This window comes from Lissotriton vulgaris, unplaced genomic scaffold (assembly GCF_964263255.1).
Source record: "Lissotriton vulgaris unplaced genomic scaffold, aLisVul1.2 SCAFFOLD_2369, whole genome shotgun sequence".
Taxonomy (NCBI): Eukaryota; Metazoa; Chordata; class Amphibia; order Caudata; family Salamandridae; genus Lissotriton; species Lissotriton vulgaris.
The window spans coordinates 220,151-235,838 of record NW_028244415.1 but is presented as its reverse complement, the minus strand read 5'-3'; the positions used below and the strand labels follow the sequence as shown (position 1 = coordinate 235,838).

Sequence of the window (15,688 nt, the reverse complement as noted above, 5' to 3'; positions counted from 1 at the left end):
TGCGAAAAAATGAATGTTTAATTGTGTATATATCAAAGCAAGTAATTTTGTATATACGATTTGTTATTTGTGTGTTTTGTGTTGTAAATAATTGTCAGTAAGCATGAACCATACAAAATACGAAAAGGTGTCTTTTTCATACATAAAACAGTAAAAATTGAGAAAATTAAATAATGAAAGGGTAATAGCAATATACCCGGATTAACCAAGAAGTCTCACTTGGTTTTTCTCCTCAGAAATAGAGGACTTAGAGCAATTGTGTAGTTGGCATCCTGTTTTTTCTAAGTTTAAACTCTTAGAAAGTGGACATTTCTCTGCTCTTACTGCCCTGTGTGCCTGACAGCCTGTCTTTAATACACGTCTAGTCTTGGCTGGGTGACAGCTACATTTGTGCATTCCCTCTAGACGGTCACAATACAGGACACTCAACTGCATTCATCTGCATACTGATCGGTCATCCTGGGCTGGAGGGAGGAAAGGAGGTAACACTTTACTTGAATAGGTAGTGACCTGTCTCCACAGAAAGGGCTGATGTACCCCCCATAGACAGGACTGGGGTTAAAGGGGACTTGTGGACTTTAAACACCCCCTACATCAAAGGCACTTTTGGGTAAAAGTACTGGGTCTCTGACCCCCACTTAATCAGACACATTTGGACTTGTAATTAGACATCACTAACTATACACCAACACATTTCCAGAAAGACTGCTGTGCTGCCAGGAGTGAGTGTCACTTTGCTAACCGTTCTGCTGTGTTGGCTGCTTGTTGAGCTGCTGGAGGGACTGCCACTTTGCAACCTGCCTTGCTGTATTGGCCTGCTGCCTACTACCTCTGCCTTTTGACTAACTTCTAGTGTTTTCCAAGGGCTTGGTGGCTTGCCCCCTGTGCATCGAATTCTCAGGGTCATAAAATAATTCAGCTCCTCCTTATGTCTGGTGGCAGAGTTCTGAGGAGAAGTTGAGTGGCTGGGTCGCTCACTTACTGTATTCATCGACTAGTGCCCTGATTGGATGTGGAAGCTGGAGCTCTTATCTGGCCCAAATCAGCGCTCTAGTTAGTCAGACTTGTGCTGCAACTTTCAGCAGCTGTAAGTGCTGATTTCAATCCCCGCCGCTACTGGTGCGCCTTTCAGCATGGCTTCATCGTGACTCTTTGCCCAGGTACCAGGGGCGTGGCCAGAGGCACCAAGATCATTGACCCGCTATGATTCTGGTGCTTCCAACTCCGGAAAACCATAGCGACTGCCTCAATCAAGCAAGGACTGTCCTGCATGGGCCGCCTATCTCCTGTGACTCCGGCCATAAAGGTACTGTAGTGGGGAGTCTGGTCTCCAAAGTCCCAGGCACGACCCGCAACCTCACAGCTTTGTTGTACACCTCTGGTCCCAAAGGATCCATTCAAAACCATATCCCGAGCTTTGTTTTTCCCGCCACAGTGAGGAAATAGTCAACACTTGATCGTAAAGAATGGTAGCACAATATTGCCCTGACAAATTGGAAATCTTGCATTTAATGTGAAACTTTGAACCAGTATAACTTGATTTTTATGATATTGGTCTTGATTTACTGATAAGACAAAAGCCAATTTTCATAAACCTGTGTGCAGTCTTTTTGTGGTGCATTTTGTTACTGTGGGTGTGTTTTGCACAAATTCTTTACACATTGCCTCTTTAGATAAACCCGCCTGCTCTGGCCCAAGCTACTAGAGGGTGAGCACAGGTTGTCTCATTTGTGTACCTAGCTTACCAGTGGTGGTTCTGCCTGGCTTGGGTGTTTACCTGAGCCAACCAGAACCCCCATTTCTAGCAATCACTTACACCTCATATCTGAGCTTTGCCCACACACCAGGCCCAATTCAGAAAGGTAACCTGAGATGAAAGTCTAACTTTACGACTTTTGGTATTTACAAAGGGCCTTTACGAGTAGTAAAGTTAGACTTTTGTCTCAGTTAAACTTAAGTTTTGGTCCTGAAAGTTTAACTGGGGCCAAAACAGAAACACAGTCTAACTTTTCTACTCGTAAATGCCCTCTGTGAATACCCAAAGTCGCACAGTTAGACTTCCATCTCAGTTTACATTTGTGAATCAGGCCCCCCTCATTCTGCATATTTCACTATACCTATCGTCTATGAGCGGCTCATATTTGTCATGTACCACAGACTTTCTTACATTGATAAGCATCTCTCTTCCACACAAACACTGTGCATTTAATTTTTGCGAGCATTCCACACAAGATTTATTCTTGTTGCAAATTTATTTCATAGGACTTCTTATATTTTTGCACTAGATAATGCAGTTTGTGTTCACTCTCCACTCATATCATACTATCCATCTGCAATAAATCTTCCCATAGATTAGACAACAAATCTTTTTTGCATTGAGTTTTATACTTTGTGATACATTAAGGGTTTCTCCACCCTCCAACCACAGGAATGCAGGGAATAAATGTCCAGTATTTGAAAAACTATTATCGCTCTCCATCTTATGCCCTGCTAAACCAGGGACTTCCAAAATGGAGCCAAATCACTTCAATGTTGTCAGACACACACACAAAATCCGATATCTTGCAGGTGTCACATGCTCACTGTACAAACACACACACACGCATGCATTCAAACCTGCACACATGCATATAAGCACACACACACTAACTAAACAGGTACATGGAATGTTGGTTACTGGTTCTGTGTTTCATCATACTCAATTGCCCTTGAAACTATGTAGAGTTTTAAGCCTGATGGTGGTTTGGCCCAGGATACTGCTATTGAAGAGTAGGTCTCAAGCCCCTCAGTTTCATGTGTTTGCACCACAATTTTAATAACAGAGCAGGACCATATCTGTGCCTCCCTTGAGTAACCAGCAGCGCCTCTTACAACTCCAAGTCCACTGGAGGAACTCTGGCTCACCTATATCAATCAATCAATCAGATGTTTGTTAAGCGTGACTACTCACCCGTAAGGGTCTCACGGCCCTGGGGGGTGGAGGGGGCCGCATGTTCCAGTCCATCAAGGAGAGGGTCTGTTGAAGAGCCAGGTTTTGAGGTTTCTTGTGAAGATGGGGAGGGATGTTATCGGTCTGAGGTGGAGTGGAAGGTCGTTCCCGCCTCTGGCCGCGCAGAAGGAGATGGAGCGGCCTCCCGATTTGGTCTTTCTGGTGCAGGGGACCACCGCATAGGCGAGCTGGGCTGATCCTAGGGTCCTTTGGGGTGCATGGAATTTGAGTTGGCTGTTCAGGTATGCTGATCCGGTGTCGTGGAGGGCCTTGTGAGCGTGGGGTAGCATCTTGAAGTTGACTCTAGCTTCAATGGGGAGCAAGTGGAGTGTGCACAGATCCTGGGAGATGTGGCAGTGTCTTGACAGGTTGAGGACCAGTCTTGCGGCGGCGTTTTGGATGTTCTGTAGCTTGTGGTGAGGTTTTTGTTTATTCCGGCATACAGTGCGTTGCCAAAGTCGAGCCTGCTGGTGACCGGGACGTGAGTAACTGTCTTTCTGTGTTCGAGGGGGATCCATTTGAAGGTCTTATTTAGGAGGTGCAGGGTGTGGAAGCAGGAGGACAAGACAGAGTTGATCTGGTGGTCCATTTTGAGCTCTGAGTCAAAGATGATTCCCAGGGTGCGTGCGTTGTCCGGTGGGCGCACTTCCGATGGTGGGGGGCCACCAGGTGTTGTACCAGGAGTCGGGGTTTGGGCCCATGATGAGTACTTCCGTGTTGTTGGTGTTTAGTTGTAGGCAGCTGTTTTTCATCCATTTGGCGATGGCTTCCATGCCTTCTCGAAAGTTGTGTCTGGCGGTGTTGGGTCCGTTGAAGAGGGAGAAGATGAGTTGGGTGTCATCTGTGTATGACACAATGTTGAGTCCATAGGCTTTGATGATGCGGGTGAGCGGAGCCATGCAGACGTTGAAGAGCATAAGGCTAGGGAAGGACCCCTGGGGGACTCCGCAGGTGGTAGGTGCAGGGTCCGAGAGGAAAGGGAGGAGTCTGGCCCGCTGGGTTCTGCTGTGAGGAAGGAGCGGATCCAGTGGAGGGTCTTGTCTTGGATCCCTGCATTGTGGAGTCTGAGTATTAGGGTGCGGTGAGAGACTGTGTTGAATGCCGCTGAGAGGTCCGGGAGAATGAGGGCTGCTGTTTCTCCTTTGTCCAGTAAGGTACGTATGTCACCTGTTGCTGCGAGGAGGGTGGTTTCCGTACTGTGGGAAGTCTCTAGAGTCCTTGAGCAGAAGAAAATTCAGCACCACCAGCCACCAAAATCCAGTATTCAGTCTAACCAGCAACTTGCAGCCAGTGAGTGGATCAAGAAAATCGCAAAAAGGGCCGCTGCAGCTTCCACTGCCAATAAATACATGTATTATTGGGTTGTGTCTCGTGTAAAAAGTGTATACTTTATTGCCCAATCTATTTGAATACTTTTATGGTCAAATTGTGACAATGCACTCCCTTTTTCAGCTTCAAATAATTTGTGCATTTTCTCTTTCTATGCTGAGTACTGAACAATTCTGTAGTATTGTACGTGTATTACTGTGATCAAAATCAAAAACCTTTCAATGTCATATGATGTTGCCCAACAGATTCCTTTTTGCCACAAGTACAAAAATACTTTGCTTTGGGAGACCTGCATAACCACATTGCCTGTCATCTTCAACAAAACAAGAACTTTCAGGTAGGTTCCTTTGCCACTATAAAATATATGCTGCTGTTTCATATGTATTGCAGGAACACCTTTAGTCAGATAAGTTGCAGACTAGAAGGCTCTGTTTGCTGTGGAAACCTAACAGTGTTATAAAGCGCCTGGCTAGAGCTTCTAGGAAGTCTTTGCGCTCACTCGCTGTCATCCTGCATTGGGAGAGGGTACTTATGCCCCTAACACTCCCTGTGTTGATCACATGTGAGGATGCATACAAAAACATGTATGCAACTTTTAAACTACTGTCAATTCTTCTGTATGTCCCCAAATTGCAACTGCTTTAAACTTATTTTTCCTTTTTACTGAGAATGGACATTATTTGTAAAGAAACGGCCAAGTGAAGTGAACCTATATTCAGACAATTCAGAAAAGAATGCAATTAATTGCAATAATATCCCATAGCTGCAGTGTGCAATTCAATATGGAGTTGGGGCAGCAGGTTTAAAAATATCAAGTGATTACACCCAGCCCCAGAAGCATTTTGTGGCATTCTCACCGCCTCAGATGAATGATGCAACAGTTCTTCTGCAACAACACCAAGTCTTCAGGATAAAGAGGGAAAACTTGGAAGGTCAGTGACACCAAACCAACGGCCAGACAGCACTGTGCCCTTTCAAATCATTGTAACACAGTAACAAACTTTGAAAAAACACATTCTGCATTTTCAAGAAAGAAGGTTCCAGGATTTCCCTTGGCTGCATCACACTGATAAAGTGGCAGGAATGCTATGCTTTCACTGTGCAAATACTAAGTCACTGAAATTATCTGAGCTTTACAAGAACACAAAGGAAGCATTTTGCAGCACCAGTTAAACCACCTGGAAAAAGGCAATAGAAAGGTTCAAAAAGCACATGAACAGTTATTCACATTCATATACACTAAGTCAACTAGCACAGTATAGAAGAGGCCAACCATTCAATCAACAGTTATCACAGCAAGTCCAACAACAACAGAAAGAATCCTGACTTTGTCTTAACAAGATCATTCATACCATATCTCTTCCGGCAAAACAAGGCCTTGTATTTGGAGGTGGCAGAGATGGGAATTTCCATCAATTTGTTTTTGCATGATCTAAGGATGTGGTTTCTTTGAAATAGTGGTTTACAGCAAATCAAGCAGAATATCTCAGCTTGAACATCCAAAATGAAGTTCTTCAGTTATTGTCCCATGCAATTTTGCATCAAATTCTTAAAAATATTGGTGAGAATCCATACACAGTAATTGTTGAAGGCACACAGGATATAGTTGGTTAGTAACAAGAAAGGTTTTGCGTTTGTTACACTGACCAACATCCATATCCTCATGAGCATTTTATTGGACTATATCGTGCTGATAATACCACTGGTACTGCAAAAGGATGTTTTATGCCACCATGGCCTTTCTTTATCAAAGCTGAGAGCACAAATATATGATGATGCAGCAAATATGACAGAGAAATACCATGGGGCAAAAGCATTAATACACCGAAAATAACCACTTGCTGTTTATGTCCATTCTGAAGCACATTGTACAAATCTAGTCATGCAGGCTGAACGCACATGCACATAAATGTTCCAATAATGGAAGATGCACTGCTTTTTGTCCAAGAACTTGGGAATCTGTTTGGGAAATCTATGACATGCCGTAAAATATTCTCAGACCTCAATCAGCACAGTGTAGAAGGCCCTGCAAATGTGTTAAACACTAAAGCCAATGTGTCCCACATGCTGGACATTCCGTGTAAAAGCTGTACAAAACATAATGGATAATTATGAACCTATTCTGGAAACACTAGAACGATTATCAACATCCAAGTCCAGTAGTGATGTGTCTGCTTGTGCTCTTGGTTTGCTGGCACACTTTCAGAGAGGAACAATTGTCCTAGGTCTTCACATTGCTCTCCAAGTACTGCAGCTTCTGGAGTGCTTTAATTTTTTCTTGGAAGGACGCCAGCAAACTATGTCAGATTTACTAGGTGCTGTGAAATTAGCAAGGAGTGCAAGACTAAATCTTCATTGTGATGAGTTGTTCAATTGTCTGCTGGATTACAAGACCCACAACTGCAAAGTGCCATTTTAATGCCACTGAAATGCCTCGACCGCAGCGAATCCCTAAACGGATAGATAATGGAGCAGCAGAAATTTTTCATCCTGTAGCTGCCAAAGATTGCTATTGCCCTAAGTATTTTGAACTTTTAGATACATTTTCTTTTCATTTCTCTCAGCATTTTGACCAGGAAGGCTTCCAAACCTATGAAAAACTGGCATTGAATCTATTGCTCAGTAGAAATAAATTGACCCTTTTCTGCTTTCAACTCAATGAACTATACATCAAGAATGTTCAAGTACACTTCAGTCCTCGAATTAGCAGACATACTCTGAAAAATGCTACCAGCAGAGAGAGCTTTCTTTTCACAGGTTGAGAAGGTACTGCAGATTCTTTTGGTTATTCCAGTATCTTCGTGTGAGGCTGAGAGAAGCTTCAGTGGTCTCCACCGACTGAAAACTTGGCTAAAATCAAGTATGTCCCAGAAAAGACTGAATCAATGTTGCTATGTGCAACATACATAAAGAGATGGTGGACTCAGTTGATCTACAGACAATAGTGAAATAATTTGTCCTCTCCTCTGAACCACACAAGAAATTATTTAACTTTTCAAATGAAAGTTCATAATTTTTGTTAAAGCTGCCGGAGCAAAAAAAAACAATTTCTAAATAGTCCAATTGCTTTTTGAGGTTTAGGAATGTTGTTAGGAGCATTTTGTTTATTCTTCATTTTTTTGTCCTACCTTTGTTTGCTTGGTGCACAAAGATGCAAGATTCATCAACATTTGTGTTTTCTCATTGGGTCTAAATACTTTGTGAATGTAAATAAGAATAAAGCATACTTGAAAACTGTGAATAAATGCTGCCTTTCTGAATATTTCACTTAAAACTATGCAATTGTATTTGTTTAATGAAGCATAAGCTTCTCACACAATGGACAATTTGTACTGGCTCACTGGAAAGTCCACAAGATTGTCCCTGTCCGCTCCCCCATAAAATCAATGATTGTGTTTACAAGCTCAAAGACATGATACTGATGATACCTCTGACATTTTAAAATATGCAAATAACATTATTACATACACATTTCGCAGGCCATGAATAACGACAAAGCTGAGAAGAACTGAACTAGTTGAGCATGTTTTTGCATTAATCCTGTTAGGTTGCGCAGCCACCTTCAAAAGCAGTGCATATATAAATGGATGTGTCTCTTAGCAGCAGCAATTAAATCATGCTTCTTAAATGACATGTCATCAAAGAACTCGTTCCAGGTAGAGCAAAACAATTGTTTTCTCAGTGTTAGGTGAAGTCAGCACACACAATTGTCTTTGCCAGGAAACAGACGTCATTGGCTCATTACAATAGAGTTTCAGTGCTGTATTTTGAGAGGGAGGGTGTTTCAAGCATCTGAACTGTCTTCCTTTCACACTGCCTAGTAATAAAGAGGATGATTTGTTACAATAATATTCTTAGTTCTAAGGCAGAGCTTTACAAAATGAGAGTGATGGAAATCCATGTATGGTTTAGTAAAGATGGTGGTCCCCAGACCATGCTGCAAAACATCATGACCACAGCTTCGGTTATGTTTCCTTACCAGCAACTGAGGGACCGGTGTAGGGGATCGAGATCACGGCCACCCACAGAACTGTCACCCACGGAGCCATATATCTTGCCTTATCTTAATCCTAATACCCCTTCATTATTTACCATCATCATCATAGGTTTCAGGGGACCGCGCTATGACATTTGTGGAAGAACCACATACCCAGGCCACTTTCTGAAGCACATTTGTTTTTTTTAGGTATAATATTGTAAATCTAATTGTAATTGTATTTAAATAGCACTTACCACCCCTGACGAGGTGTTGAAGTACTTTCTACCGGTCTGCATGCTGTTCCCAAACACAAGGTTAGTGGGTTGTCCAGTGTTATTTATTACTGTTGGTTTTTAAGATTTGTCTTGTGTCCTCAAGCAAACCATTCCAAGCATTCGCTCTAGCTTCTCAGCAGGAGAGAACAATTAATAGGAGTTAGGTATCATCATTGGGGCGATAGCGCAGCTGTGTAGTAGGGTTAATAGATGAGGTAGAGGAGGCTAGGTGTTGTTAGATTGTATGGGTATGCCTTTTAAAATGAGAAAGGTTGCTATCTCTGTAAAAATGTGTACTGATGTTTGTATTCACACTCTAAACTATATGTAAATCCAATGGAAAGAAGTGTAATCTTTTAGTCAGTTTAAGATAAAGTAAGAGTCACAATCAGCTGTTTTGCTTCCATTAAACAGAGTAAAAATGTAATGTTTCAACTGCATTATAGAGCCCATGTGACTGTATGTGCAGTACATTTACCACCTTTAACATAAAACCTGACCAAAAGCATCATATAATGATAGGTCCTTTTACAAGTTTGGCAGCAAGCACAACAGTGCCCAAATGCCTAGAGCGGTTAGGAGCGCACTCTGGTTGTTGAAATAATGTATTAACAGTATATGTGGCCGACTACAACACAGGCCAGAGTGTTTCCCCACAACCTGGGTGAGAAAAATATTCATCTCAATGGCAACCAGTCTCAAGTGTGGATTCATCGGTGAAAGGCTTAGGTCACCAACTAATATTTGTCTAGCATAACAAATTATACCTAGTTAAAGGCGTTTTCATTCACCCATTTCTATCCATTGGTCTGTTATTGTGTCATTCACATTTTAATTCCACTCACTACAGCATACTGCAACAAGTTCAATGACAAAGTGAGCAGAGGACTCACGTCCGGGCATACCTGTTGAATTTAGGACATGCAAGAACAACGTGATGGATAGAATGTTAGAACTAATCTCAGCCACTGACAACCACTTGTGCAGTCCATCAATTTTCACCCACCATGCCACTCTAGACAAAGGCCTGCCTCATGCAAATCAGTATTGAAACTGGTCTTCATGGGAATAGTACTTCCTCATATGCCAGACGAGGTGCCCTCCAGAAGGAACCACAAACAACCTCAGACCGGCGTATACATTTTTAGGTTTCATCATTGAGGAATAGCTTGAGACCTATTGTACAGTGAGCATGGGGCACAGGTCTTGGCATACCTATCATGCATACGGAGTAAACTGTGGGAACAGCAAATTGATGGATGGCATGCTTGAATTAATTTCAGCCACTAGTAACCACTCAGGCTACAATCCAGTCCATTTTTCTTCGCCCCCATACAACTCTAGATAATGGTCCACCTTATGCAAATCGGAATTGACCCTGCTCTTCTTGGGACAATCTGCCCTGAACTGCCAAGTGAGGTCCCCTCCAACAGGCACCACAAGCAACCCTGGACTGGATCCGACCTACTTAGGTCTCTTCAGTGAGGTATAGCTTGTGTCCTATGGCACTGTCAGCATTGGACCCACGTCAGGGCATACTCATCACACTTCGGGCATAAACTGCAACAACAACAAGGTGATGGATGGAATGCCTGAATTAATCTCAGCCACTGACAATTGCTCAGGAAGGCATTCCACTACATTGTTTTTCACTCACCATGCCACTCTAGACAAAGGTCCACCTTATGCAAATCAATACAGACTCTGCTCCTCATGGGAACAGTCCACCATGAATTGCCAGGCGAGGTCTCATCCAGAAGAAACCACAAGCAACCCCAGATGGGTTGGTTAGCAAAGGCAGTGTCAAGTATACCAAATGGTGAGTAATTAGTAGCAGCTCTTATTCCTGACTATCTCCAATTGACATTCATGTCCACATATAAGCCAGGTATTTTTTATGCTGTGTTGTATAGTTATATTCTTGATACTGAGAGTTCCATCTTGATTAGCAAAAGGGTACTTGTAGGAAACTGGATAGTTAAGCTGCAGGTGACAGGCCTCAGTTTTGATATGAGCTGTGAATCAGCTCACAAAAAATCAAAACAATTTAATCCATATGTAAACAGGTGACTGTCAGAAATTGTTACCTTACCCTTGGTAGCTTCCCAAAAGGAGCAAGTATTGCACCAGGGAAAAGGATAGGCAGGTCATTCCAGTCAGAAAATAAACATGCACAAATTGCCAAATGAATTTACTAAGAAGGAGCAGAATGCAATGAATATAATTACAAATATGCAATGTTGATATCAGGAATAATTAAAACAAAAAATTGAACGAGAGAAATTATTTCTAATCTCATCTGTCAGCGTCAAGTCTTCCTCTTTACCCCGACAACTGGAGAGGATGAGGGCAGATTTATGGTGGACCAAAACGGATATACACCCTGAATTTCTCAAATGCTGTAATAACCCTTGGAAGTTGAAATCACCCGAAAGCCAACAAAAGAAGCCCACACAAACCTATACATAAACGTCACAGACAGGGTGTAAGCATTCCTAAAATCAATACCTCCATCCATAAAACAGAATTTGTTACTGAGAGAGCTCCTGCTAAACACCTCGACAGGTTCATGCTCATAAACTGAACGGCCAATAGAATATAAGGCATTCTTAAACATTTGTTACTTTAAGAATGCGTTTGACTATGTTAGGTGGCATATGTTACGTTAGACTACATGTTCATGGACCTAATTGTAAGCCTTTACAGGATGACCAAGGCAAAGATAGTCAATGCATTCTTCATCTCTGCTTTTAAGCTCGAATGTGTGAGCAGACAGTTTATACTACTCCCTATTTCCTATGCCATAACATTACAAACGATGCCCTGACTGACACCTCTGGGGTTACTGAGATAACCATTGGCATCTTCCTCAGCAATGACTACTTGAAATAAAGGTATCCTTGTCACCCTTGGAGCTCCTGCCCGATATATCGCCCAAACAGTAGAATTCACTGAAGAGTCTGGGGTTGTTGCTCTACAGCTTTGCAGCACTAGTCTGCACTACCCTTGTATTGGAGCCTTTCTTTGAGGTGCATGTGAATGCCGAAATATAGTCTGGAAGTGCATATGTGCTGACGACCCTCTGGTGGTCCTGTTCAACACAAACTTGAATCTTGCTTGTACCTTTTAAACAACCCTCTCATTCTTAATTTTTCTAATCAGTGTCCCATTGTTTCCACCCCCTGATTTTCTGAACCTGTTTATTTAACTGCCGAAATGCACCCATTATGTGTTCTTTATTGATTTGTTTAAGAATGCTTCCAAGCTAGATCCTTTTTCAATTGTGTACATATTATTAATTACTGCAAGTTTTGCGTAATTCTACAATGACAAAATATGCCCTGAAATGTTTATTGATTTGACCCCGAGCCAAAGTTTCTGGAAGAATAAGGGAAGTGATATCTTTATCTGCAAAATATTTTGCAGGTGGAGAAAACTACTCTTGCAAATCTCTATTTCCGAGATACACACATTTGAAGATTGTTTGCCCTGTGGAAATTGACTGAGCATATTTGCATATGTATTTAGTTTTTTTTTTTAGATTTGTTGGGAATTGTTGGTACACTTGTGGACTTATGATCCTGTTAATTCCAGCCACTAGTAATACATATTTATCTCTCCACTGCAGAAAACCTTAAGAATTGTAGCAGTTTCTCATAGGTTGAAATATGCAATTTGACATTGTATATTATATCATAACTCTCATGAGCCTCTGTCAGATAAGATGCAGTGTGTTTGTGCATATCATCTCGTTGACGGAGATCGCATTCTTGCGTGCTGTATACTGTCCTTTGACTAATAGTAACTTGCGCAAAATAAAATTATGTGTGTTCTAGAGTTATTCAAGGTGGGAGATAGCGCTATATCTCATTTTGATTGCTGCCACAGCCACTTCGACCATTCACCCGATTACTCATCAGTTCAGCACTGTCTCATTTGTGCTAGATCATAGTTACTAATTAAAAGTTAGTGTCCTACACTAACGGTGGCCTTGTATACAGTGAGTCTTGCATGGTGTACATGTGCTTCCAAAAATGAATGATACTAATGATACTTTAAGTTTTATTTTCTTAGTGGAAAAGAGTAATATATATATATGTTGTGGCTGAGTGAAGACCGAGGCAGCAGTATGGCAGCACCACTAGGTGACTTGAATCTCCCACTTACTTAAGGGGCTTTCACTATGAACTCCACATTACATTTACTATTCCCCCTCCAGTTTAAGCAACAGTAGGGAAAGCATTAGCTTTTTGAGGGGTTTCATTTACTTTTGCCATTCCAGCATAACAGTACGGAAAGTGTTAGACATCGAGCGGTTAGATTTATTATTCCCACTCCAAACAGCAGAAAAGTAGGGAAAGTGTTTACTTCAGAGGGGTATAATTTACTATTCCCACTCCAGTTTGTGCAACAGTAGTGAAAGCTTTGGACTTTTGAGGGGGAAGATGTACTGTTCCCACTCCAGTCAGCAAAACTGTAAGGAAAGTATTGGACTTCAGAGGGGTTACATTTACTATTCCCACTTCAAAAAGCACAATAGTAGGGAAAGTGTTGGTAGGGTAAGATTTACTATTCCCACTCCAATCTGTGTATCAGTAGGGAAAGCGTTGAACTTCGGAGGGGTGAGATTTACTTTTCCCACTCCATTCTGTGCAACAGTAGAGAAAGCGTTGGACTTCGGAGGGGTTAAACTTACTATTCCAACTCAAGTCTGTGCAACAGTAGAGAAAGCGTTGGACTTCAGAGGGGCTAAATTGGCTATTCCCACACCAGTCTAAGCAACAGCAGGGAAAGTACTTCAGTTAAAAAACATGAAATACTTAAATAACCCTTATTAATTTAGAAAAAATACTAAACTCTTAATATAAATATTCTTAACACTAAAATATGTATGTGTAATATTAAAAAAAAAGAACAATTCACATAAGTAATTAACAAATAATTAATTGTAAATTAAAAAATAGTCATTTATTTATTACATAATTAACTCCTCACTCTATACCATTACAAACCTAGCAGCCCACACCTAAAACAAAATAAAATAAATAAGTATAGCACAATCTATGTATTTGATAATCGATTAAATAATGAATTCACAATTAGTAATGAATTGGTAATTATTATTACTTCACTTCCCACCTGATAGACCTAGAAACCTAGCCGTCTGCACCTTCAACATAACAACTGTATATGATTGTTACACAATCAACATAATTGATACTCAAATCAATAATTATCAATATGTGAATCATTAATTGTTAATTAATTATTACTTAAATAACTTCCCACCCTATGCTGCTACAAACCTAGCAACCCGCCTCTAAAATATAACTAAAATAAATAAGTATAGCACAGTTTACATAATTTATAATCGATTAAATAATTTATTAACAAATTATAATTAGTTGTTAAGTAATTATTACTTAAAACATAACTAAAATATGTCATTTTTGCACAATGTACATAATTAATAATCAATTAAACAATTATTAATACATGAATAATTAATTCTTCTATATTTATTACTTAAATACCTTTCCACCGTATACCCTTACAAGTCTAGCAGCCCACACATAAAATATAAATAAAATAAATAACTATAGCACAATTCACATTATTGATAATCAATTAAATAATGAATTAATAGTTAATTGTTAATTATTAATTGCTTAATTACCTTCCCACCCTATACCCCGACAAACCAAGCAACCCACACCTAAAATATAACTAAAAGAAATCAGTATTACAGTCTCAACAACCTGCTATAAGTTACTATTTTAAACAATTACACAAACAATAGTAACACATAAAATGGGTATATGAACTAATACACATTAAAGCAATTTTATAAAACTATATATTTTACAACTATCATAATGAAAACGATGTAAAAAATAATAGTAATCTTAAAAATATTACCTTAAAAAAACATATTCTGGACAACGATTTTTTTGACTGACGATATTTATGTGTCATGATATTTTTTCCCCAATATTTGTGTCTCCCGATAATTACTACTACATATTTTGTCCAAACACCTGTTTTTCAAATGTTATGAATTTGCACATCATAAATTTCAAATCTAATGTACATGTTTGTGTTAACAGATATAAAAGTAGAAAACTTAAAAGGAAATTTTGAATATATCAGTCTTGGGTCACATTCTGGAGCTCTTATTTAATTACAAAGTCCAACTAGTAACATTTTATAGCACGTTCAAAAGATGTAGGGTTTCTTTAAACAAAATATATGCTTGCTAAGGAAGGCCTCTCAAATAACCATCTGTGTTTCTGTTAAAATCACATACAGTAAGAACATCAATGATTTGTGTGTAACATTTTCTTAGTATGTGATCAACTAAGTGGGTTTCAATTCAAGGTGGCTACATTAGAATACCCATCAAGCTTTTATTCATATTTTAATGCTAATGATTGGTGTGCACCCTGAATATTGAAACGAGAATATTGATGGCACTGAATATTGAGGACAACATATTGAAACTGAAATATCAACAGGAAATGAGGTATAGATTTTCTGTACCTAACTCCACATATATGTACCTGGGTGATGTATATATTTCAAGGTACCTAGATGTGAAATTACTAATAGTAAATCCACACTTCTCTGTATGCACTAATCTTTTGATACTTTATCCCTTGATATTCTGTTCTCAATATTCTTCTACCACAATATTCTGGGACTCGATATTCAGTAGTACAATCATGATGATATAATATCTGAAATAACAGTTAATGTGCACCTAGGTCTTAGTCAGAATCAGCAGATATGTAATTTCTCTATTTTGTCTCTAAGGTTTAAAAAATCAGATTTTACCACTTCATCAACCAGCCCACCCCTCCCCCCACCCCGGGTCTGTGGTAACCAAAAAACAAAAAAAGAAAAAATGTATACTTTCAGGTTATATACAATTGCATTTTCAAATTACTTATACCAAAGAGCATGTCCTATCCCCAATGAATCAGAGGATGGCCTGAGAGCGGATCACATAAAAGAAAGGAAGGAACAGGTGGAAGGACGGAGGGGACACAACGTATAAAGCGGAGGACAGGGGTTGAAACCCAAGGTGGAGAGAAAGAATAGGGGGATACTAAATGA

The 15,688-nt window shown here is 40.1% G+C and overlaps 1 pseudogene; it reads left to right on the top strand.

The window, feature by feature from the left end:
- The first annotated feature begins 5,329 nt into the window (after positions 1–5,329).
- On the top strand, positions 5,330–5,932 carry LOC147667565 (uncharacterized; annotated as a pseudogene).
- The last annotated feature ends 9,756 nt before the right edge of the window (positions 5,933–15,688 follow it).